Source organism: Pteronotus mesoamericanus, unplaced genomic scaffold, assembly GCF_021234165.1.
Source record: "Pteronotus mesoamericanus isolate MK-2021 breed Mesoamerican mustached bat unplaced genomic scaffold, CSHL_Meso_final contig_42, whole genome shotgun sequence".
In the NCBI taxonomy this organism is placed as follows: domain Eukaryota; kingdom Metazoa; phylum Chordata; class Mammalia; order Chiroptera; family Mormoopidae; genus Pteronotus; species Pteronotus mesoamericanus.
Genome location: NW_026555157.1, coordinates 15784890 through 15809796, shown reverse-complemented (window position 1 = coordinate 15809796; position 24907 = coordinate 15784890). Strand labels below are relative to the sequence as shown.

General features: G+C 37.6%; 1 protein-coding gene across 2 annotated transcripts in view; it reads left to right on the top strand.

Moving 5' to 3' along the window:
• The window catches only part of EPHA6 (EPH receptor A6), an 877165-nt gene that overhangs the window by 809982 nt on the left and 42276 nt on the right, over positions 1-24907 (top strand). The gene's annotated exons all lie outside the window — the stretch shown is intronic.

The following is a 24907-nucleotide window of genomic DNA, read 5'->3' as shown; positions in this document are numbered from 1 at the left end:
ATAAAGTACCTAGCAATAAACTTAACCAAGGGGGTAAAAGACCTATACTCAGAAAACTACACAACACTGAAGAAAAAAAACAAGGAAGGCACAAATAAATGGAAGGATATACTGTGTTCATGGATTGGAAGAATTAATATCATCTAAATGTCCATACTACCCAAAGCAACTTATAGATTTAATGTAGTCCCTATTAAAATACAATGATGTATTTCACAGATATAGAACAAACATTTCAAAAATTCCTATGGAACCATAAGCCACCCCAAATAACTGCAGCAATTGTGAAAAAGAAGAACAAAGTAGGAGGGATCACAATACCTGAATTTCAAACTATATTAGAAGGCCACTGTAATTGAAATGGTATGGTACTGGCATAAGTACAGACTAATAGGTCAATGGAACAGAATAGAGAGTCCAGAAATAAACCCATGTCTCTGTGGTCCATTAATATTCAACAAAGGGTGCAGAAGCATAAAATGGAGTAAAAATAGCCCCTTCAACAAATGATGTTGGGAGATCTGGACAGATACATGCAAAAAAGTGAAACTCCACCATCACCTGACACCATACACAAAAATAAATTCAAGGTGGATAAAAGACCTACATATAAGTCACAACACCATAAAAGTCCTAGAGGAAAACATAGGCAGGAAACTCTCAGATATTCCACACAACAATATTTTCACCAACATATCCCCTAGAGCAAGAGACATAAAGGAAAGAGTAAACAAATGGGACTTCATCAAAATAAGAAGCTTCTGCATAGCTACAGAAAACATCAGCAAAACGAAAAGGGAACCAACCATAGCTGAAAAAAAATTTGCCAATGATAGTTCAGACAAGGGTTTGATCTCCAAAATATATAATGAACTCACACAACTCCACTCCAGGAAGACAAACAATCCAATTCAAAAATGGGAAAAGGACCTGAACAGACACTTCTCCAAGGAGGGCATACACAGGGCCCAGAAACATGAAATGATGCTCAACATCACTAAACTTCGGAGAAATTAAAATGCAAGTCAAAACCACAATGAGATATCACTTCACACCAGACAGAATGGCCATCATAAACAAATCAACAAACAGCAAGTGCTGGTGAGGCTGTGGAGAAAAGGGAACCTTAGTACACCGTTGGTGGGAATGCAGACTGGTACAGCCACTGTGGAAAACAGTTTGGAATTTCCACGAAGAGCTAAAATGGAATTGCCTTTTGACCCTGCAATTCCACTGCTGAGATTATACCCTAAGAATCCTGAAACACCAATTCAAAAGAACCTTTGCACTCCAATGTTCATAGCAGCTCAATTTACAATAGCCATGTGCTGGAAGCATCCTAAGTGGCCAACAGTAAATGAGGAGATAAAAAAACTATGGTACATGTACTCAATGGAATGTTATACAGCCTTAAGAAAGGAGGAACTCCTACCCTTCACAACAGCCTGGATAGAACTGGAGAGTAAGTAGCATGCTAAGTGAAATAACCCTGGCAGTGAAAGACAAATACCATATGATCTCACCTAAAAGTGGAACCTAATCAACAAAACAAACAAACAAAACATAACCAAAGACATTGAAATAAAGAACAAACTGACAGTAACCAGATGGGAGGGAGGAGAGGGATAATGGGGGAAAACAGGGGAAGGGCCTTCAAAGAACATGTATAAAGGACACATGGATAAAACTAAATGGGGTAGGTTTGAGAATGGGAGGCAGGGATGGGTGGGGTGGGATGGGCTGGTGGCACAAAATGGAGACAACTGCATCTGAACATCAATTAAAAAAATTATTGTCTAACCCAAGGTCACAAAGATTTAGTACTATCTTTTTTCCTAAGATTTTTAAAGTTTGGCTCTTATATTTAGATGTCATCCACTTTAAGTTAATTTTTGTGTGTGGTGTAAGGTAGGTGTCTAACTTTTATTTTTATGTGGATATTCAGTTGCTCCACATGATTTTTTGAAAGACTATTGTTCCCTTGCTGAATTATCTTGACCTTTTTGTCTAAAATTAACCATAAATATTTATTTATGACCATTTATTTTTGAACACACAATGCCTTTCTACCTACCTGTATGTCTATTTTTATGATAGTACTACAATGTCTTGATTATTGAAACTTTGTGGTTAAGTTTTACAGTCCAGTATTGTGAGTCCATTGACACTGTTCTTCTTTTTTATAATTGTTTTGGCTACTGTGGATCCCTTGCAACTTGGCTTGATTTTTGAAGTCAAAATTGAAATTTCTTAGTCCACTTTCTATTTTTGTTTCTTTGCTTTTTGCCTGAGTTACACATGGAAAACGTAATAAATTATCTCAAAAAGTAAATGACATGGGTGTGATTGAGAGAAGGGTTCTTGACTTTCATAACTATACATATATTCACACACTAAAACATTTCTGTTTACAGAAAAGAATGTATTTGAATTTTATATACTCTAATAACCCTAACACCTAATTCATATAATAAGTAACTTATTTATCTCCTTGCATTAAAATATCTACTGAAATAATAGTTGTAAGTTAATATTGATATGAACATGCTTATGTTTGGGATGGCACAAACCAATGACATCCAGAGCAGAAAAAGGGGGAAATCCACTTGTAGCCCCTTCTGGTATTCTCAATTTGAATTTTTAACTATAGAAACTTATTTTATGAAGAAAAGAGACCATGTCCTCAGAAACAGAGAAGAGCAGTCATAGAAGAGATTCACAGTACTGGAAAAATGGTTGCTGGTTTCAATGCTTTGCCCAAGAACCATGGTTTTTCCTTGGATCTGAGTTTATTTGGTAGCAAGGGTATTAAGGAGAGGTTTCCGTAGTGGGCATGTTCCTATGGTTTTGACAGACTCACTTCTTTGTTTCCAAAGTTAGAGTCTACACTATGAAACTTGAAATCCATTGTCAGCATCTTCTTTATTACATGCAACTTTTTTTATTTTTCCTACAGCCAAGTTTGTTACAACAGATTATTTTCATATGTCTTTCCTCTTCTTTTTCTTAGTAGTTATGCAGTTTTTCTGGCTGAATATAATTAACTCCCCTTTTCCTTATATAAGACTTTTTCAGTGATTATTAAGAAGTACTATGGTGTATATAACAAACTTTTTGCAAATAATCTGCATTTGATCAGAATGTTTAAAGTAGATGTTTGGAGGGCATTTCCAAAACAAGGTTTTTCTGACTCAAGCTTTTTTATGGTAGAGCTGCCAAAAATGCCATAAATCTCAAAAAGGCCATTCTTATCCCAAACCAACTGACCCTTCAGTACTGAATCCTCAGTTAGCTCAGATATTCTACTGGACCTCACTGCCATTTTCTGAATAATTTATGTGATTTACAGTGCCTTGTATAAAGTACCGAAACATCTCTGTGTGTGACTTGTTTGCTTTTGATTTACAGTAACATCATTTCATAGTAGAGGAAAGTTGCTGAAAAAAATTCTCTGAGACCTTATGTTTTCCTATTCATTCTCATACAACGGTGGCTCAGTTATCAATGACCTCAATTTTCTGTCCTGTTGTTCTTCAAATTAAAAAGAGACTGTGGGCCGTCTCTTCACAAAGTCACACATTAAATAGCATTACCCAATAGATCATTATCCTGTGTGCACTCTGCCATTACCAATGGTTACCTGACCTTTAGAAATAAGAAGAGCATTATGAGCATCTATTAAGATATTAAAAGCTGTAATATTATTAACATTTCTTAGGGTCACCTGGAATGCTTACATTGCAGCTACAATGTTGACTCGGAAAGTGACGTGTAGTTGGTAAGTGGCCCTTGTCAAGGTGTCCTGATGGCCTGATAATAATAAAGAAGGTAAATCAGGAAAATACTGTCCCGTTCAGTGAGACCGGCATTTGTAAAGAAGGCTGAGCATGTAGGGAGTACTCTGTCCTACACAGAACACAAGGAGATGCAGAGGACCTGCCAGTGCAGGTACCTCATCATTTAAATTAGGCAGCCAGGGAAAATGCTGAACAGCGTCCACCAAACAGGGAGAGGAATGTAAACTGTTGGCAGAGAAATTCAGATGCCTGGATCAGCAGCATCAGGACATGTTTTTTTAACTCATTTTCTTAATAAAAACCTGGGATAAATAAAACAAATCAAGTCTAGTCTTCTGAGAAACAATTGTTTCTACTATTTAGAGAATATAATTAGGATGATTTCATGGATGCAATTATCAGCAAAAGTAATTGCATCAAAGATGTATGAACTTTGTTTCACTGTTGAACAAGGATTTTGTATGGAAGAAGGCATGATGTTGGTAAGATTGTACATGTAGATTTAAGACCATTGTTTTCTGGAATCTGTTATCTCAGACAAAGTGTTCAAGCACATTGAAAAGGCAAAATAATATAATTTTAGCAAAATGTCTATCAAGTTGTCCAGTGTGCACTCAGTGTTAGCTGTTATCATCATCATCTTCATCGTCATCATAATTATGATATTTTTCTAGTGGATGGTTATAATTGCGCTCAAATAGACATTGATTTGCATAAAGGTCTTCATCAAAGACAACACAAAGAACTCTTTTGTACTCAGCACATTATCCCCATTGTACTCTATTTTAGCTATTTAATTTACAAATGGTCCACAATTAACTTTGACAATTTTATATCAAACAGTGGAACAATTATCAAAAAACCTGGTTTGTGTTCCTATTCTACTCTCATTATTGTGTGACCTAGAGTGAGTCTTATCCTCTCTGGGCCACAGTTATAATAGATGGTATCTATGAGTCCCTTTCACATGTAGTATTCTATGTGGTAGCTCAGAGGGCCAAATCTCAGGAGCAGTATTATAATATATAGCATTCACTTTTAATATGTCATTGGAAGTCATCTCACTTCTGCCCCAAGCAAGCTCCACATCTTGTTTAACAGTGTCATTTTGTTAAATAGTATTGCAGGCTGCAGAAACTCCTATTGCATAGTGTCAAGGCTTTGGAAATTAAATATTTACTAGGGCTAAAAACCTGTCTTAACCTACTTTGAACCCAAAGTTAAACTTTTAGAAACTATTGTATATTGGAGAGATAGATACCTTTTGTCTTCAAACTATCTTTTACTATTTGCAGTGCCTTTGACCTTCATGTGAATTCTATAGCAAATGAAGTCAAACTTTTTCAATTGTTTATCCCTGGGCAGTACCATCTGATATGAATAGTATTCCATCAAAATGTGTTTTTTCCTGAGGAAGTCTTGCTATAATACATCACCAGAGTGACAGCCAGTGTATAATACATTACAATAAAACACCCCCAGAGCAAAGGTACATGTGATGATAAATTATGCTAATATGTTATTGTCATCATGTTATCAGCACTCCAAGAGTGATTTAGTGAGATACATCATCAGTGAGAGAGTATCTGATTTCACATTACTCAAAGAATGACACCATCGTGGAAAACCACAAGTAGATTCAGCTGATTAATAGGGTTGGTGATATCCTAATGCCAGAACTCATGTAGCATGGTATATTAAAATGTCCTTTAAAAGTGAAAACAAGTCAAAGAAAGATGAGTCCACGAGGTGAGGTTATAAAAGCACTGTCAATTTTAATACTATTACTGTAGACAGAGTACATAGTTAACTATAAACCGAAATTCATCCTTTGTCCTTTATTCACACATTTGACAGTGATTTAGTTCTACTTAATTATATTTAAGAAATCTCAGAACTTCTTATAAGAAGCTGTCTGTTGTAGGATCACAGGTTGCTTACTCTATCTACTTTGTAATGATGTAAACATTATGCCCCAAGTCAGTGAACCAACCAGACATATCATGAAACTGTAGTTGAGTGACAGCTAACATAGTCAGGATATAAGTTGATTGCTGTTGTTACAACATCTTCTTTTGCACAGAACTTTGCACACATTAGGCAACAAAAGAGACTTACTCAATTGAGTGAATGATTTTCTTGTAATTATTTATATTTAAAACCACAAACTAGGCTCTGAGTGGTATGGCTCAGTGGGTTGAGCATCATCCTGCAAACCAAAAGCCACCAGTTCAACTCCCAATCAGGACACATGCCTGGGTTGTAGGCCAGGTCTCCGGTTAGCGGCATGAGAGAGGCAACCAATAGATGTTTCTCTCACATATCGATGTTTCTCTCCCTCTCTTTCTCCCTCCCTTCCCTTCTCTATAAAAATAAATAAATAAAATATTTTTTAAAAATCACAAAATAATGTCTGACACCAAACTCTTAAAGAGACAGACACCATAGTTTGCAAATAAAAAAAAATATTTTTCCTAGCATTGCTCTTTCTATCATGACCTCAAAAGCTCAGTATTTCTTCTTCCCCACAGCCTTCTAGCTAAGGTATCTGACTCATTCATAGTCTGAGGAGCTTTGGGGAAAATAACAGGAAAGCAGCAGGATAGATTTCAGTTGATTGGTACTCTCTTGATTTGGCATTGATGATCTGAGCATACTGGATACTTAAAACTGACTTTTTTTTAATCATAGAATACTTTCACAGGTTCTCTGGGACACACTTCCAGTCATTACAAGATCTCCTGACAGGCTCTGTGCCTTTTAGAGCTTATGATCATTTCATTACTCCTTGTGTTCCAGCTGTTCAACTCACTTTTGGGACTTGGAACCAAATCCCTTTAGAAAAAACCTAAGCTGGCCCCACTCCACAAGGCCCATATCTGACCAACAAGAAATATACCCCTCTGCCTATTGTCCATGAAAGCACAGCTAGGTAATAACACAAGATAATTACAACAACTAACATTTCCTGAGTGCACACTATGGTCCAGGCATTGTTACATGCATTAACCTATTAAACTTTCCCAAAAAAAGAAGTATGGTATTATTATCCCAATTTTACAGATAGAGAAACTGAAACACAAAAGATATTGATTTACCCAGTGCTACAAGACCCAGAAGTAAGAAGGAGCCAAGACTCTCAAGCCTTGGTGGCCAGAGCTTTACCGTGTGTGCTCCGTACTCTAACACTAACTTGTGGGTTTAGTATTAGCACTGGATGCTACACTCAGTTTTAAAACTACGTACTGGTGTTCCCTCATTATAACAGGTACCAACCAATGCCTCACCTTCACGGTTCTCCAGGCCTGGATTCAAGCAAGTGCCTTATACTCCCCCAAATTCCAACAGCAAATAAAAATTTTCCCATTCAGGGCCCTCACTAGATTTGACCTGAGGGGTGCCACAACTGCCTTCTCCAAAAATAATTATTTCCATCTCAACCTCTTCTACCTCAGTGATCTGGGTACTGAGCAACTTGTGACAAAACCAGTGGTTTTGTTCCTTTGTGTTTAAATCTCCCTTTCAAACTGTGGAATAACGTAGTACAGATTTGTTATGTAAGATACTTACTGGTTTTTTTTTTTCACCATGGCCTTTTTGGGCCTCAGCTAAAATTGAAATGTAAAGGGCCCTACTTTAATATTCTTTTATAAAAATAAAGGCTATTTTCTGTAATCAAAAAGCCAACAATACAAGATGTATGGCTTCTGAGAATGAGTGGGTAAGTCTCTTCGTCAGAAGTAAAAACCGTAAAAGATGAATGTGTTCCAGACCTCAAAAAATGTTTCAGGGTCATGAAAGGAGTTTTACTTCAGCTGATTTATGTGTGCAATTTCAACAGGGCGGCCTGTTCTAGAGTGCTTCCAGGGAGCGTGATGAAGTTGGTATCAGCCTGTCAGTGTGCAATTTGGCTTGGAGGTGTGTGATCAATTTCCAGAGCACCTAACATATTCGTCGGAACCAACAGGATGTTGGCCGTCTATGCCCAGCACTCACTGTGTCCAGTCTGTCCCACATGTTAGGGTACTGCCAGCCCTCCTCCACACGCTGCTTCCATTTATAGCTGCCCAAGAGCACTCCCAAAATAGGCTCAATGAGCATCCTCACTTCTTTTACCATTGTGCCTGGTCTTAGCTTTTTATTGGCATGTTACATGAAGTAAATTATTAATGAAATCTTAAGATAAAGTCAAAGCATTAAAAATAGCCTGCACGTTTGTTTTATGCATCTATTTACTAGTAAAAATATAGTCATTATCTTAAGAAGAAAAAATATTAGTGACAAGCACACCCCTTCACAATCTCTTGACATAAAGGTATTTTTGTAAAACAGTACTTTGTCACCTATAAAATTCCTGTCCCTTATGAGAAAGTGACCTTAACTTGTCTTTTGCCTCTAAAAGTTGAAATTCTAATGTTCGAAAAAGTGAAACAATAAGTTACAAGATTACAATATAATGAAGTCACTGCATAAAGCTCTTTACATTTATAAAATATTTGCAATGTTTTATATTCCAAAAAATTCTGAGTACTTTATTGACTTTTGACAAAAGAAGAGCAGCACCATATGATGGAAAAGCACCGGTTTGAAAACTAAAACCTCCATCCAAGCCTTAGATCTGGCACTTTTGGTGGTCAAGTGGCCCTGAATAGTTTTTCAGCCTCTCTGGCCTTCATTTTCTTTGCCTGCGAATGACGGCAACTGTTTCTATTAACCATAATTAAGCAAGCTGAGTACAGGATCTGTGCCTTATTTATCTTTATGCCCATAGGTCCTAGCACATTGCCTGGCAACATGCAACTTCATGATGGGTAAATAAGTCTGAGGGATTACTTTCTTCCACTTACAGATGAGCAGAGTGAGGCTCAAAAATGTTTCAGGGACCTAGTGTTACACAGCCAGTAATGAAAACGGCATGGTAGACTGTGGAACAGGGTCAAGTCCTGGGAGTTCTGATATATGCGAAGTCCAAAAAAGGAACATTCGTCACTATAGAAGAGAACGGCCAGGTGTATATAGACAGGGAGATTTCAGAAGCATATATCAGGTTGTTCCATAGAAGAACAATTTCACTCACTCTCACTTCCTGCAGATACTCGCAATTAACAACAAATACTGCAATGCTGTCCTTGGTGGAGATAAAGAATATATAACATGGATATCACAATTGTCCCTCTTGGTAAAGGTAAAGAATATATAACAGGCATAACATGTTGTTTCCCCTTTTGAAATGGCAGAAATTATTCTCATTAGTATATTCTTCACAGTATTTGGAACAGAGATCAAATATGAAAAGAAATAATACAAATAATTATTCTTACATGAGCGAAGCACTATTGCAAGCATCTTAGATGCGTTCCCTTCTTTAATCCAAAAAATGTCCCTATAAGGTACTATCATTATCTTCACTTTACAGATGAGAAAATTGAATTATGGAGAAGTAAGGAAATTTTCTAAAATACATGAGTCCCCTAAGCAACAGAGGCAGGATTCAGGCCTAAGCCATGCGACCCGAGAGCCAGGGCTCTTAACCTCTAGCTTACTGGAGGGGACAGTACATTGAGAAACATAGGACATGCAGAAAGGAACCTGATATGCAATTCCCAAGTCCAACACAGGAGTTACAACTTAACTCACCAAGAGCACAAGGCCTGGAAGAATAAACTGTGTCTCACAGAATCACAAAGAAATGTCTAAAAAACACAAAAATGAATTCCTTTCTGCCACTATTTCCCTTGTGCCATAATTTTCCATAGTGCACATTCAGATAAGCATTTTACTAAATATGTTTTGTCTTAACTTGTGTATGACTCGAACGAATACCCTGACTTTTCAAGAGATGGCAGCAAGGTTGATTCTGTGGCAACTATCTTAGCCTACGTTCCCTAGAAAACAGAGATTGAGAAAAGACTTTAAAATGGTGAGGTTTTTTCGGGAGGCATAGAACCAGGGCAGCTAGAATGAGGGAAAGTGGAAGCGAGGCAAGAGTGTTGGTAAATATCATGATGTATTACTGTGCTGGCTACTTCTTCACAGGGATCATATAAAGCCACAGTGATTGAGAGATGGGTCCACTAGTCACCCAGAACTCCTCCAGAAAGGCTATACAGAGAAACCTTGCTTTGAAATCATTCATGGGGAGAAGAAAGGATTTCTCTGTCTCCTGTTTCCCATTGGCCGATGTTTGCCATACTGTGAATTAATTCCCCATGATTACAAGCTGAGTGAACGGGCACTGGTAATGACCACATAAGATGCCAAACTTCACATTCTTCAGAGTGGCGTATCATTCAAGTGGTGGAAGTCACAAGTTCTGAGCCTACAGCTGAGGTACCTGAATGAGTGGAGGGGGTCTTGGCATTCCCAAGGCCAGCATCCGGTCAGCCCACAGGAGTGGCAGCACGGTCCAAGAGGCATATGAGGCTGATAGAAGCTGACGCATCCCCTAATGTTTGTGTAACTTTTCAGAAATCAACTTCTTCAGCTCAGCTGAACTGTCTACCTGGATACTTGCCCCATCCCTTATCCAGGATATCAAAAGCCAAGGCCACTGAGAGAGAGCTATCTCCTCTAATGTCTGCCAACATCTAGGGTGTGGGAGTGTCAAAAGCAAAACTCTACACACTGAATAAAACAAAGCAGAAAGATGAGTTTACTGCACAGCTTACAATATGCAAGCCGAAAACTCAAGGCTACAGGAGCAACGAGTTCCAAGCTGCTCACAGACTAAGGGATTTTTATGGGATAAACGCAGAACCCACTTGGCTTTACAGCTAATTGATTGCCTACTGGTCTTCTTTCTTATTTAGATCAGTATAGCTGAGTCAGGGGAACAAGGAAGTCCCGAGCTAGTTGAACAGACTTGGCAACTTGTGATTGTCCAGTGGGCTCTGCCCATTTCTGAGAAAAGTTGTAAATTCCTATACAGTTAGGTTAAGTTTCCTTTATGTGCCTACATTGACCATCTCCATTTTGTCCCTGACATAAATGACTCCATTTTAGCTTGGTTCTACACAGGTATAGAGGAAAAAGAAATATGCACATACACACACTACACATATATATGTATATATAATGTATGTTATAGGTATAAGTTTTTTCAATGTCCTAAAATATTCAGTCCTATAATCCAAGGACACCAATGGATTTTCAGAAATATAAATTCTGAAAAGATGTGGGTTTTTAGAAGCAGCATTCCAGTGGAGGTAGAACAGGGCAGGACCACCCTGACAGAACAGGAAAGGACTGGGAAAGGCATTAGAAGGGAGAGGAATGTCAGGAAACATCATACAGGCCCCATCACAGGCCAAAGGCCGGGAGGCAGGTGAGCGTGTCAGAGGGTGAAGAGATGGGCTTCCCTCTTGTGGGGCAGAGCATAGTACCCATGGCTTCTGGCAGCAGGTTACGAGTGGTAGTCCAAGAAGGCAAACAATCTATGCTAGACATATTTCATGGATTTTAGGAACAAGAATTCTAATATCACTTTATTCTGATGGGACCTATATACTAGATAAGGGATGGAGCAAATATCCAGGTATGAGAACTGAACAAGGATTGATCTCAAAAACGCAAACAGGAGCTAATGGACAAGGAGGACACCCACAGGCTCATTCAATGTGGAGTCTTACAGCTTTAGAGGCTCCTTGTGTAGAGGTAATAGTGGCCCCAGAGGACATTTGGTGTGCCAGTGATGGCTGAGTATTCCCTCTTGGGGAGGTTGGAAGGCTGTGGGGACAGGGAACATATCAAAGAGCCAGATAAGCCATTTAATTCCTTACTTCTCTGTTTTAGAGTACATTGAGAGTTAATTGTATTCTTTCAGCAAAAATTTATCAAACATTTTTTATACCTGATATTTAATACATATTTCAGGCTAGCAACAAATATGAAAATTCTATACTTTGATTATTTGATAGTCTACTTTAACATATTTCTACTTTACCATTTTTCTCACAATCGCAGGTTATACATTTTATGTGCATGTGTTATATAATGTAAATTTTATATATGTTTGGTTTTTTTTTTACAAAATCTGGTATTACTATTTGAATTTGTTCAATAATGACTACCTACCTCCTTGACTGCTACCCAGTATAACTTATACTTACTTGACATTCACATTCACCTGGAATCCCTTCCTTTTCCCTTTCCATCCCCCATCAAGTATAATGCAATCAAGTCCTTAAATCATAAGTGATAGAAATAATGTGTAGAGATACCTAGCCATTTTGCCAAATTTATAAATTGAATGCCAGTTTGAAAATAATGTCGGGTGTCTTAATTCCTAATTCATTGTTCTCAAAGGTAGCCTTTCCTGACAACTGGAAAGAGTATCCTGCTTTGACAGTCTGACCTTTACACTCCAATTAAATATAAAAACAGATCTGAATCTTTTTCACCCAGTTGTACTGACAAGGCCAGTATAGCTTGACTGTCATATAAAGCTCTTTAAATCAGCCTGCTATGAAAATAGGGTTGTAACACAGATTTTAGCATTCAGAAATATTCACTCCCCTTTCACTTACACAGATTTTGAGGGTCAAACCTATGCATTTTTATCAGATATTTTATTATCTTTCAACCTTTATGAAGATCAATGTATTAGAATAGAGGAAGAACTTCTTCTCCTTTAATGCTAAAGTGATTTGGTACCAGGGAAATACTAATGAGGGTTTTTATTACGTATTGAAAGTTCCCATTGGACAAAATGAGAAGGTTTTCTTTTATAAAAATAGAGTCAATGTTTAAATTCCATAATACTTTGGGAAACTAAGAATCTGATCAAAATAGTTGAGCACTTAGAAAAGGGATAAAAGTGTGGAGTTTTGAATTTTCATAGAAATGGGATGCTTCCCAGCAGAGCTGTAGCATGTTTCAGTAAGATTTAAATTGTAAGAACCCTGACTTATAAACCAAGAAAAGAAACTTTTAGAAATAGATTTTTCCATTTATTTTCAATGTAATATAGTTCTTATTATAATGCTTAATAATGATGAATTTTCAATATTTTTCTGTCATGGATACGGACAGCTAAATATTACTTCCTTTATCCCTGTTCTCTTACTGTTTGTTTATACTTCTAGGAGGTGGTATGTGAGTCATTCTGCCTTCAGTTCCCATGGGTTGATGGAATCACATTGTTTTCCCAGGTTATATTGTAAAATTCATCACTTAGGAGAGTGAACGATTAAAATATCTAGGACTTTCTCTTCAAACAAACAAAAGAATCCTGAATAAAGAAACCCAAGTTTAGTACAGTTGGTTATCATTCTCATTTTACCAACAACATGATGTCCTCTCTTTACTACATGTAAGATATCTCTTTTTCCTTAATTATAAGAATTAATCTTTCCTTCTTAGGAGCTACTTGGGAAGGGGAGGGCGGGATCACCTTAGGGCTTGTGAAAGTGGAAGATTGACAGCACTGGCTGAAGTCAGGCAGGAAGCCAGTGCCCTGGGGAAGCGTTGCTGACAGCCGCTGGCACTGCATTCTTTCCTCTAGTTCCACAGAGAAGCCATTTGGGGAGAGCCTGTCCATAATGTAAAACTGGCCCAATGGTTCTGGCTGTGGCCAGCTAGCAAATGTCTACCTAAGACGAATTAGAGATGACCAAGCTCATGTTTCAAATGAAAAATATGAGAATAGCCTTCCGCAAATGAAAGGAGTTTCCTGTAAATTAGGATTTTTTTTTTTAAGTAGCATATTGGGTTTAACATTTCAGGTATTTTTCTACAGTAGCTATTTTTTTTCTTCCTCAATTCTCAGGGGTCTGATTTAAGTTCAGCTTTGTTTACCAGGAGATATGAGAACAAGTTTAATGCTGTGAAAGATGTTTACCTAGAGCAATAATATGACAAGCAGAAGTGAATACATAGCAACTTGCACATCACATAAAGCTTTACAGCCAATGCTAGCTTTAAAATTACCAGTGACCTACAAAACAAAACAAAACAAAATACAAAAATAAGGCTGAGGAGACAGATGAAATCCACCATGTCAAAAACACAATCAAATAAATTATCTTCTTTTGTGCTTAAATAATGGATGATGCTTATGGTAACCCTAACTGCTGTTTTTGATGCTTTGTATTGCTTCGGCAACTTGACCTTGGATTTATTTCTCTGGATTATAACATTGAGCCCATATGAAGTCCTTTTCCTGAGAAAATTTGTTGTCAGATGGGGAAAAATAACGAAAAATTGGTTCTATAGAATTTCATAAATGACAACACTGTAAAAGCACCTTTCTGGGTGAATTTTCTTTCTTCTTCCCAGTACACAAATATATGTGAGAAAGCAATACAAGACAAACAAAACAAAAAGCTGGACATTTGTCCTTCTCTTTCATGTAAGCGACTTAAACTATAAATTCAATATGGATTATAACATTAAAAAACCATTATGGAGTAAATGCTAAAAGGTAAAAGGTAGATTTTTATTAACATTTTTAAAATTATTAATTTTAAATATTATAAGAAATCTCTCTCATCTAATAAGCAGATCCTTAGAGGGTTTGCTGTAATACATAAATTTGAACTGTATGTAAATGGTGTTTCTATAGTGTATGATGGTCCTTTAGAAGAGAATTTTCCAAAATTGGTTTTAGAATATTTCTCCCTCTGTTGTGTTTACATAACTGATTTCATTTAGACAGACTAAGCAGAGTAGATATCACTCCATTCTCCTAGGGAATATGGCAAATATCTAATCAGAGGAATTAAAATAGATGGCTTTATGTATAAAAATCAGGTGTTATATGTGACTTTATAGAACTACTGAATAATGTTACTACTTCCTAGACATGGCAAGATTTTCCTGCTTCTACCCTTCCCTCTACTAGTCTCCTAGTGCCCCATCAGCAATTCACAGTGCTGCCAAAGTGATCTAAAACAACAAATAAAACAAAACCCCTAATTTTATCACCACGTTGTTTAAAGCCTTTCAGTGACTTCCCATTGCCACAGGAAAAGATCTAAGTTCTTCAAATGCCTTAGGAAGCACTTCATGATCATTTCAGCCCTTTGTGACCTCTCCTCTGCTTGTTCCTCTAGCCTCCATCTCTCTTCAGACTCCCACCGCCCACTCTACTCTCCAATTGCACTCCGCTTCTCTAGTACCTCTAAGTCTGGCATGCTCTCTCTTTGGAACCTGTTCTTCTTTGGCTTGGACCAGCCTTTCCTCCTCCTATTCCTGATCTCCTCCCCTCCCGTACTACCTTTATTCCTCTAACTCCAATCTTCCACAAGGAGCAAGCCTACATACCATATTCTCTCAGAAGCCTTCCCAGACTCTCCCTTCTTGTGGCACGTGTCACATTTCATAGCATCACACATTATGTGTCATTATCACCCATTAGATGATAAGTACTTTAATGACCTTATGCCATATCTCCAACATTCCTTCAAATAATACTGAGTACTATCATGCCCAGACTCATTTCTAAGCTCTGAGAAAACAGCACAGAACAAAGCCAAGTTCCCACCTCAGAGAACTTATATCCTGTACACACAAAGAATGTCTACTCTGGCAAGCACAGAATAAAAGAAAACAGAACAGTAGAGAACAACAGAAAAAGAACAGGTAGAAAAGATTACAGAGTGAAATAAGAGCCAGAAGACATTCAAGATAAAAATGGAAAGGGCTCATAGAAATCTAGGTTGATCTCTTAAGAGATGCCTCCTCACAATGAGACAGGACCTCTTTTAATTAAAACTTTGCCATTGGCTTGTAATACCATTTGAGATAATAGAGATCATTCCTTACTTCATTCCACCTGCAGCCAAGTACATCTGATCTTGTCACGTTTATACCATTCAGCTTCCCAGTGATGTCCTCCAGAGCCATCTGCTGTCCACAGTGAACAAGGCTTCCAAACCCAAATGATATGTTTAAGCCTGAGCAAAGTGAGCTGACAGCTATTTTAAAAGCATTGCTTTTCCAAAATTTTTTCACTGGGAAAATCTGCTATAAAACAGTGAATATATGATGCAAGTAAAATTAGACCTTTCAACCTGTTTGGTATAATGCATGATTGCACACACTTATTGCAAGGTGATTCTGCCAGAATTAAAAATAATTATTTTTTTATTAGACATTTAGTGCAAAAGGTCAACAGAGAGGTTTAGAATCCCTGTCATCCTCATACTTAAAAAAAAAAAAGAACTTATTTACATCACTTTTTTTTACCACGTGAAAAAGGCCTTTAAGTCACAACAAAATTAGGATGAAAACAAAGAAATCAAACCAAACTGTGTATAATTTAGCATACAAAATGAGTGATAGATGCATTTTTCTCACACTGTTAAACTCTATTTTCTAGGAACACATTTCCACTTACTGTGACATTGTGAAAGCCTACTGCCTACCATTCTAAATGGCCAATCAAGCCTTTAGTGGAATGGCTACGGCTGACGTCTTCCTCTTCACAGCCACTGGTTTTCTCCTTGCGCTCTAAACGGCAGCAATTTCAGGCAACTCGCAATCCCCTGGGCACATTATGCTCTTCCACCCCTATGTGCCTTTGAACTCACGATCCTCTCCGAAAGGATGTCCTGCCTTTTGGACTTCCTAGTCAAACTCCTACTTTTCTGTTAAAGTCTACCTAAAACATGTCCTCCATGTGACTGATGCATCTCTGCTTCTCCCCATAACCATCCCGAAGAGCTGATCCTTCATTTTTGCCACCAAATGAGTCTTACACAGAATTCTGTTAGAGCCAGTACCCTCTGCTGCCTCTATTTGTTTATAACAAAGTTTATCCTACTGTAACATGATCTCCCTGAGGATAAGGGGGTGTCTTTGTGATTCAAGTGCCTAGCATGTGAGATGTGTTTTAAATGTCTGATCAGAAGAGAATAGGTGAATGGAAGGCTAACTGAATGCCACCAGTGACCTTCAGTGCCTCTCCGGGTAATGCCCATTATGTGCTAAAAACTCAGTCTGTGAAATTTCCCTTTCTTGTTTTCCTTATTATTATCCAAGTTCGTAATGATGACTAAGAAGGAACTAAAAAGCAAAATTTGAATTCCACTTATACAGTATGGCTCTAAGTCTGTGCTTTTCATTTTACATCATTTGCCTAATTCATCTCATCCAGTCATCCCCTCAACAGATAATCATCAAATCCCTATTATAATCAAAGCACCATGCCCAATACTGTAAAGTAGATCGCAAAGAATAAAAGTCCCTCCAAGATTTTTATTTCTTTTCTGGAAGACAGTACATCTACATTTTTAGAAGCCAACTGGTAGTACATAGAAGGAATGTGATACTAAGTGCCAAATGAGAGATGCAGACAACAGGCGGTATAAGCAGGCGTAAGAGGAGTGATCACTCAAGTCATGAACAAACCAGGAGCTAAAGGAAAAGTTGACAAGACAGCATTCCATGTTGGAATAATGGAATGAACAAAGGTTTGACTGTACATTTTCTCAGCTAAGACCCTGAGGATGTAAGAAAATTGTTCTCCATACTTTAATCAGTGTGTCCCAATATTAAAACTTATTTAGAAATATTAGCATTTTAATAATTTTCTCAGCCAAAGTCTACTTTTAAAGTAGACTTGTTTGTATTAAACTTTTTTTTGGGGGGGCATCTCCAGCTCTAGGTTCTTCCAGGCTTTTCTCAAGTTCTCACTTGCCTTTGGCTACACACCCCTGCGCCCTGTCCTTCCTGTAGAGCAATGCCTTCTCAATCTTTCCGAGCACTGCGCTCTCTCTTCCTGTTGAGTGTTCATCCATTTGAGTAGCTGGTCCCAAACAGACTGCCTCTAAAGATGCCATTTATGTCATCTTTTCTTTTCTCCTCAGGTTACACTCAGATCTAGCCTTTTTGACAATGGGTAATTAGAGGTCACAGTTCTGCTCTGAACTGATGTATCACAACACTACATGCGACACCCACAAGACCAGACCTGCGTCTCAGATATATTCAGTCAAAGCACTGTGGATCTGTCAGGAGGAGTCTGATTTAATGTACAATATAAAGTGCCTGTGGGCATAATGACAAGGAGGCAGCTGAGCCCAGCTCGAACCCTTTCTGTTTCCTTAGGCAGAAGTGGAAGTTGTTCCTTCCACTGTTTTAACTTACTAGGGTATTATGTGTATTAAAAAATCATGGAATATGAAGCCCTCACATGAACTACAGATCACACAGTCCAAACTGCTCAATTTTCAGAGAATCTGTAACTTGTCCAAGCTCGCACAACACATGAGTGAACAAAGAGAGATTAGAAGCCAGGTGTTTGGCTCTAAAGTCACTTTGCCTCTCCACATTGCACACGCTCTCTCTGAAGTAAGCACCCCTGGTTTATGAGAACCAGCACTGTGTATGCCCCAGAGTCCTATACACTTTCTCCATCTATTTGAACATTTGTTTTCGAACAGGGTTTGCAAACAATATTAGTATAAATATGAGTATAGACATGCCTCATTTTATGCAGTCTCTTTTCCTAACAACAGGATCTGAATCTTTCCCCAAATAAATAGCATCCAACTATGGATAGAAATAGATCGTATAAGTATTAATCACCACTTTTGATTGGTATTATTCTCACAGGGAAATATGATAAGAAAGCAAAATATTTATTCTTTAGTGGTTTACATCAATTTGAGGCCATTCAGATAAAAAAATGTTTGTAAATACTCATGTTATATACATGAAGAATCATATTATTTTATATATTACATTAGCATTTACTGTATTAAATGCCTCAATATTAATGGCCAAAAATAATTAGTTCTTTACTCCCTTTTATGATTTATGTGGTACAATTTTTAAAACTATTACCTCTGAGCTAATTTCCATAGATTTTTGTCAAAACAACTATAGATGAGAAGCTTGAGAAAACTTATTAAAAAACACTGACTGGGTAAGGAGTAGATGGGTAGCTAGTCTTCAGTAGAATGGGATTAGAAAGAAAAATGAGAGAGAGAGAATAACTGGAGAGAGATGAAATAGGGAAGAATGCTACCATCTAGAAAAGAATAGGGACTGTAAAGTTAACTCTACTCATAACAGCCATTCCCTGGGACCTTGCCATGGTTGTACATGCGTAGTTGCATTATAGTTGTAAAACCATAATGAATGATAGGTCACTTTCAAAAACTTGCCAATACTGTCAGTGGTGTTTACATACCTACACTCAGATACAATGGCAATATTCATAATAAAGTACATGTTTAATTTTCACACATTACAGCAACATTGTGTCCTGCTTTATCTGTTCTACAAGGTGGAATAGAAAATCTAATTTAACAGATGTCCCCCAGAATAGTGTTATTCACTTAATGATGTAGCACCTATGTTCTCATTGAAATTGAGTACGGAGAAAGAGATGACAATGAATTATTTTCAGGAGCAATTTAGGAGGACGCAGATGAAAGGATTCTAATTCTTGAGGTTTTGAATAGCACTACAAGCTCTGTTTTACTACAGGAACAAAAGAAATGATATTCACTGAGCTGTTTATACATTTAGACAATGAATAAACATGTAGTATAGTTTAGGTAGATAGTGTAAGGAGAGGAGACTCAGAAATTCTTTCCATAGTTAAAAAATAATAATTTTTTTAGAGAGTAGAAAACAAAGTGAGTTACAATTCATGTTTATTTGAAGTCATTTCTCATCCATCCCTATTCTTCATGAAAAATGTGATCTTAATAAATTTCAAAGTAGATAATTGTTTCATAATCAGAACAGGAGGTTGGGTTAAAGTTAGAGTGGGGGAGGGGTGACAGCAATCTCTAGAGGAGCCAGGAGATCATGGAAATAGGTCAAGTGTGTCTAATGAAAGACTTAGTGAGAGTGGAGTGACGGTACTCTGGAGAGCCCACACTCTGTCTAAAGACATTTAGATCCACTAAAAAAAAAAAAGCAAAAAAAAAATGGAAAACCTAACTGCAGTCCTATTTCAGCCCAAGGGCAAACATTTGATGAGCTCCGGATTCATAAAATCAAGACCCTGAGACATCGGTATGTACCCAAACAAAGGTCCTTGGCAAAGGGAATGAAAGTCTGGAACAAGAAACAACTGTTAGGGAGTTTGTTTTATATGTTTGTGTCCTACAACAATGCTATTTACCACAGACTTCTACAATGCTTAGAATCCTATAAAAACTGGTTACTATAACCAATAACTTGTATTTGTAAAACACTATGCCAAACAATGGGCCTTATGCTTACAGCAGGAGCATCTCTGTCTGCCATGTATGAATCCCATCTGCTGGTGCAAAATCGTGTGTGTGTGTGTGTGTGTGTGGATTTTTGAGCAGAGAAGGTCTGTAACTTACGCAGTGTCACAACCCCACAAAGAGAAGAGAAACAGGAAAATGCAAGAAATCCAGAGAGAATCCTCATCAGGCAGGTCCAGCTATAGGCAAAAATCAGGCTGCCAACCTTCAACCACAGGTAATGTTCTTTGATGACAGAATTCTACGTCTGAAAGAATAAGAGACATGAGATATGTCTTCTTCTGGGAAGGGCACTGGTGGGACAGCGGCAGGAACGTAAGCATGGCAGCAAAGCCCCTGGACCACGATACACGTTTTCTCAAACTGGACAAGGTCTAATCTAAATGACAAGAATTGAGTTAGAGCTTGTCCATCAGCAGAATTGATTTGGTGCCTCTGGCACTTAAAAGCCCTTGTTTGAGAAGATTGCCCATAAGCCCAGCCCTGGATGGGGTGGGCTCAGTCACTTCAGATGAGGGAATGGGACACTGGTCTGGGCTGGAAGCCAAGCAGATCCCCCCAAAAGACATTTTAAATACATTAACTTAAGGAAACAACACTTTCTTAGAACCTACCACATGTTGGCAGCTAAGAGGTGCTTCCTGTGTACTATGTTATTTAATCCACTTAATTAATAAATGTTATCTAGAAGCCAAAACATGAGAAGCTTTCTCAACTACAAATGAATTTGTTCCATCTTAGTCCTCAGCCTTTCTTCAAAGAAAGACAAATGTTACTCTATTTCAGAAAAGGGTAAAACTTCACACAATACCAGAGTTGACTAGATCAGTAAACCTCAATGAGAAAAAGAGAATATAGACCCCTCTGAGAAAGGGTGGGAATGTAGTTTTAAAAGGCTTACACAATGCAGTATAGTCATATATTTTAATATAATAATCTGTTGATTTAGGAATACAAGCTAGAAATAAATACCCAGAGCTGGACTTCTTTCTCAAGGTCAGTAATTCTCGAGAGAAAGAAAAATACGCCCCTAGTAAGGGCTGTGTACAACTTGTGTTTGTGTGTATGTGTGTGGGGGGGCGGTGGATGTGTGTGATCATTCTGTGATTTGCTGTGACTTCCCAGGACACTGTAGTGAATTAAGACAGAAGATCTCATAACGCTGATTGCTTCACCAGTGCTGCCAAAACCTGCCTACCTCTGCCACAGATAATTCTACTGATAATAAATTATAATTAAAGTAATCTTTCATTAAGCACATTAACTCTTCTTTTGTTGGACATCAGTAAGTCTCATATAATGTTTTCCAAATAACCAATAGTTACCCATTAAGAGCTAAAAAAAAAAAAAAAAAAAGTAAATCCCTTGAGATTTTGCTTCCACAGCAATTGTTGTCAGTTTGGTTCAAGTAAACTCACAAAAATTCTCAAAAAAGAAAAAGTCAATATCCTGGTTTCATACCTTTCTAATATGTTTCATATTATTCATGCTGTTGCCTTTTTTTTAAAAAAGCAGTTGAGCCATTTTAACTCTTCCTTATCACTTAGGATGATCCCTGCGACCATTAATTCTCGGCCTGGATGGAACACAAGAGTGTGCTTGTCTCCCATTACTGCCGGCAGGCTGTCTGTCCACACAGCCTGTGTACCGACTCATGTGGCCTATCTCCTTAGAGTTTAATGGGAGCTGAGATACAGGAGGCAAATATTAAAACATTATAGTTTACCGTTTAATGATCATTAATTTGAATCCCCTCATTGTGCCGGTCTGAAATATAAGACTCAGAGTTAAGACTTGCCCAAGTTCACACAATGGATTATAATGGAATTGCAGTCCTACTTAAAATATTCAGTTCATGAAGAAAATATTGTTTACTCAAAATTATCATGAGAAATTCCTCAACTTAATCTTTAACCATAGTATGTATGTTTTCTGTACTGTAATTATTATAATTATTGAAATTTCGGTACCTCAGAGATAAATGGAGGAAATAAGAATAGGTCAGTCTGCAGGTAGAATGTTGTCTATTCAGGCCCATTGCCTTTAAGATAACCATCCAATCTATGAGTGAGAAATGAAGAGAGATTTCTTCATGTGTTCTAGTTTCTCGGTAGAATTTTCATCTGGTTTCAGTATTGAGGCTCTATAACCTTACTACATTTCAATTGTTTGTTTCCTCTGTTAAGGATTAGAGGATTAGGTTCTAAAACTCAGATGTTAGTATATTTAACTCCTGGGGTATAGGGTTTACAGGTATACAAGGCTCCTGGTTTTCTCCTCAGCACTTTTCCTGCTACAACCTAATTATCTACTTATTAGACAACAGCTCTGGATATGATTGGGGGGGGGGGGCGGGGAACGATTTACTAACAGCTCTCTCAGTAGGGATCCAGTTTGCTTACTTCCTATTTCTCCTCTGTATCCTAGGTAATTAAGCTGCTGTATAAAGGAGGCCCTAGTAAATGAGAAGGTTTTTGAGTTAGATTCAGTCATTTTGATCAGCATCTTGGTAACTTTTTTTGTCCTCACAAGCATATGGTAAAGCAAGATGAAATGTTCCAATGATTGTGATTTCAAATCTAAAGTACTATTTGTTCATTCCTGAAACCTGAAACAAACATCTGGTGGTTAATGCTTTGAGAAAAAAAAGTACCTTAATGCATTTATCTCTGTCTGTGATTCAAAATCATGGGCAAAAATAGGTAAATGAGATTAAGCCACAAAGTTCATACATTCAATTAAAAGAAGAAGATGAAGGCCTTTGTGCTTCTAAAGTAAGTAAAGGGGTAGAGACCATGCAGTAATCTTAATGCTCTCTTCCCTTCTGTTTCATCTTGCATGTAGATATAAACTATATCCAGTGTATAGCCTCCCATTAGAAAAAAAATCCAAATGTTTCCTTATCTCCACTGCATGTTTACTCAGAATTATTCCAGTTTATGCATACTGTCAGATTCATGTTACCATGCAGTTTTGTTAATTAGAATTGTATCTCCTATATTAAAACTTCTGTGCCAATTTTGTATACTTTGTTTCAAGACACATTCTAGCTCAGACTTTGCATTATAAGACAACACTGGAATAGAATTTCAAATCAAGATGCACTGGCTTTCTCCTTGCTGTGTCCTCACATGGCCTTTTCCACATTCCTGCACACCTCTGTTGTCACTTTGTCTTCTTATAAAGACACCAGTCATACTGAATTAGGGCCCACCCTTATGACCCCATTTAACTTGAATTACCTTTTTAAAGGGCCAATCTGTAAATACAGTCACAGGGGGGGTTAGAGCTTCAACATATGGATTTTGAGAGTTGCAATGCTATTAATCAAACATTCTATATCTTGCCCTTCAGGAAAAAAATAAAATCTTGAGAAGGAATGTGATAGTTATTTATGTATTATTTCATGTTATATGAAATATAAATTTATACATAAATCATTTATGTGAGATATCATTTTCAAGTGAATGCACACAAAATAACCCTTAACTCTGTTTTTTAGCCTGTTGTCAGGGAGCACACAAAGATTTAGCAAAGGATCAGCCCAGCAGACTAGCAATTCACACTTCCACATAGTGTTTGCCAGAAGAGACAAAGACCCAGAGTCAGAAATGCCAGATGAGACTGCTGCTCTTGCATCTGTGTTGAGGTCAGATCTACAGATTTGGCCTTTATCTTCTGGAAGTGTGGCTTCCACAAGCCTGAGGCTGACTCAAGTGGCTTCTAAATGCAAAGCCAAAAGACTGAGGCGCCTTAGCCACAAAGTGCAGTGAAACAAAGGCTTCCGCAGTACGGGTGCATAAATACAAGTCTGAGTGTTCTCGTTCCCTCGGGAAGTTCAGACCACACTAGTCTTTCCAAGAACACTGCTTTATGTTCTGTTGGATCATTGACAGTGTTCCGATTTCTGAATTTTTTAATGCCCTGTGTTGAGTGCCAGATTTAGTAAATAAAAATAAAGGGTGCCCAGTTAAATTTGAATTTCAGATAAACAACAAATTTTTTAGTATAAATATGTCTCATGAAATATTTGGGACCAAAAAAGTATATTTCATCATGGGACACAATTGTACGAAAAATAATATTTGTTATTTATCTGAAATTCAAAATTAACTGTAACTCTATATTTTATCCAGAAATTCTACTTTGGGTTCAAGAATGAATCCTCCCCTTGCAAATCCCTTCCCTGACCATCACCTTCTTAAACTACTATTACCAACTTTGTAAATTTAATTTTCTGGTCTTAATTTGGTGCTGCCCCAAAGCATGTAAATGCCAGGTTTCAGACTCTTCTATTATACTACTATACACATGATTATGGGTATTCAGTGTTAAAACATTAAATTTAGTTTGGCTGAACTTTTCTCTCATGTTAAAGTATTTACATCTTTATATCAATGCCCCATAATACTACTATGATGACATTACTAGAGATTATGTGCTTAATAACATGGGGAGGGCTCTCTAAATCTCTGAATCTCTGAACCCTGGTCTCAGTCTACTCACCTGTAAATTCAGGCAATTGAATTCAAGGCATTTCCCCCCACGGTTCCTACTAACAATTTCTTGCTACAATTCTTTAAAATGAAGGTTCTGTTAATGTTCGCATTTGCCTGGTGAAATCTAATTGTTCCTATTTCAATTGAATCTTTTTTTCTCTCTTCAATTAAGTAGTGTTTAGATGACTCGGTTAATGGCTTCACCTTTAGGGATGTTAGATCTAAATTCCTCAAGGGCCAAAGAATTCACCCTTTATTTCCTTCCACCCCCACTCGCCCTAGCACCAGACTTCGCGCACAGTGGGTATCACATGAAAGTGCTGAGCACGTTGAAACAGTTTCATTACAGTGGGTTCTCACTGTCGAAATCATTTGCAGGGAACGGAGTCCACCTCCGCGATGAGAGACCTCTGTCTGGGGC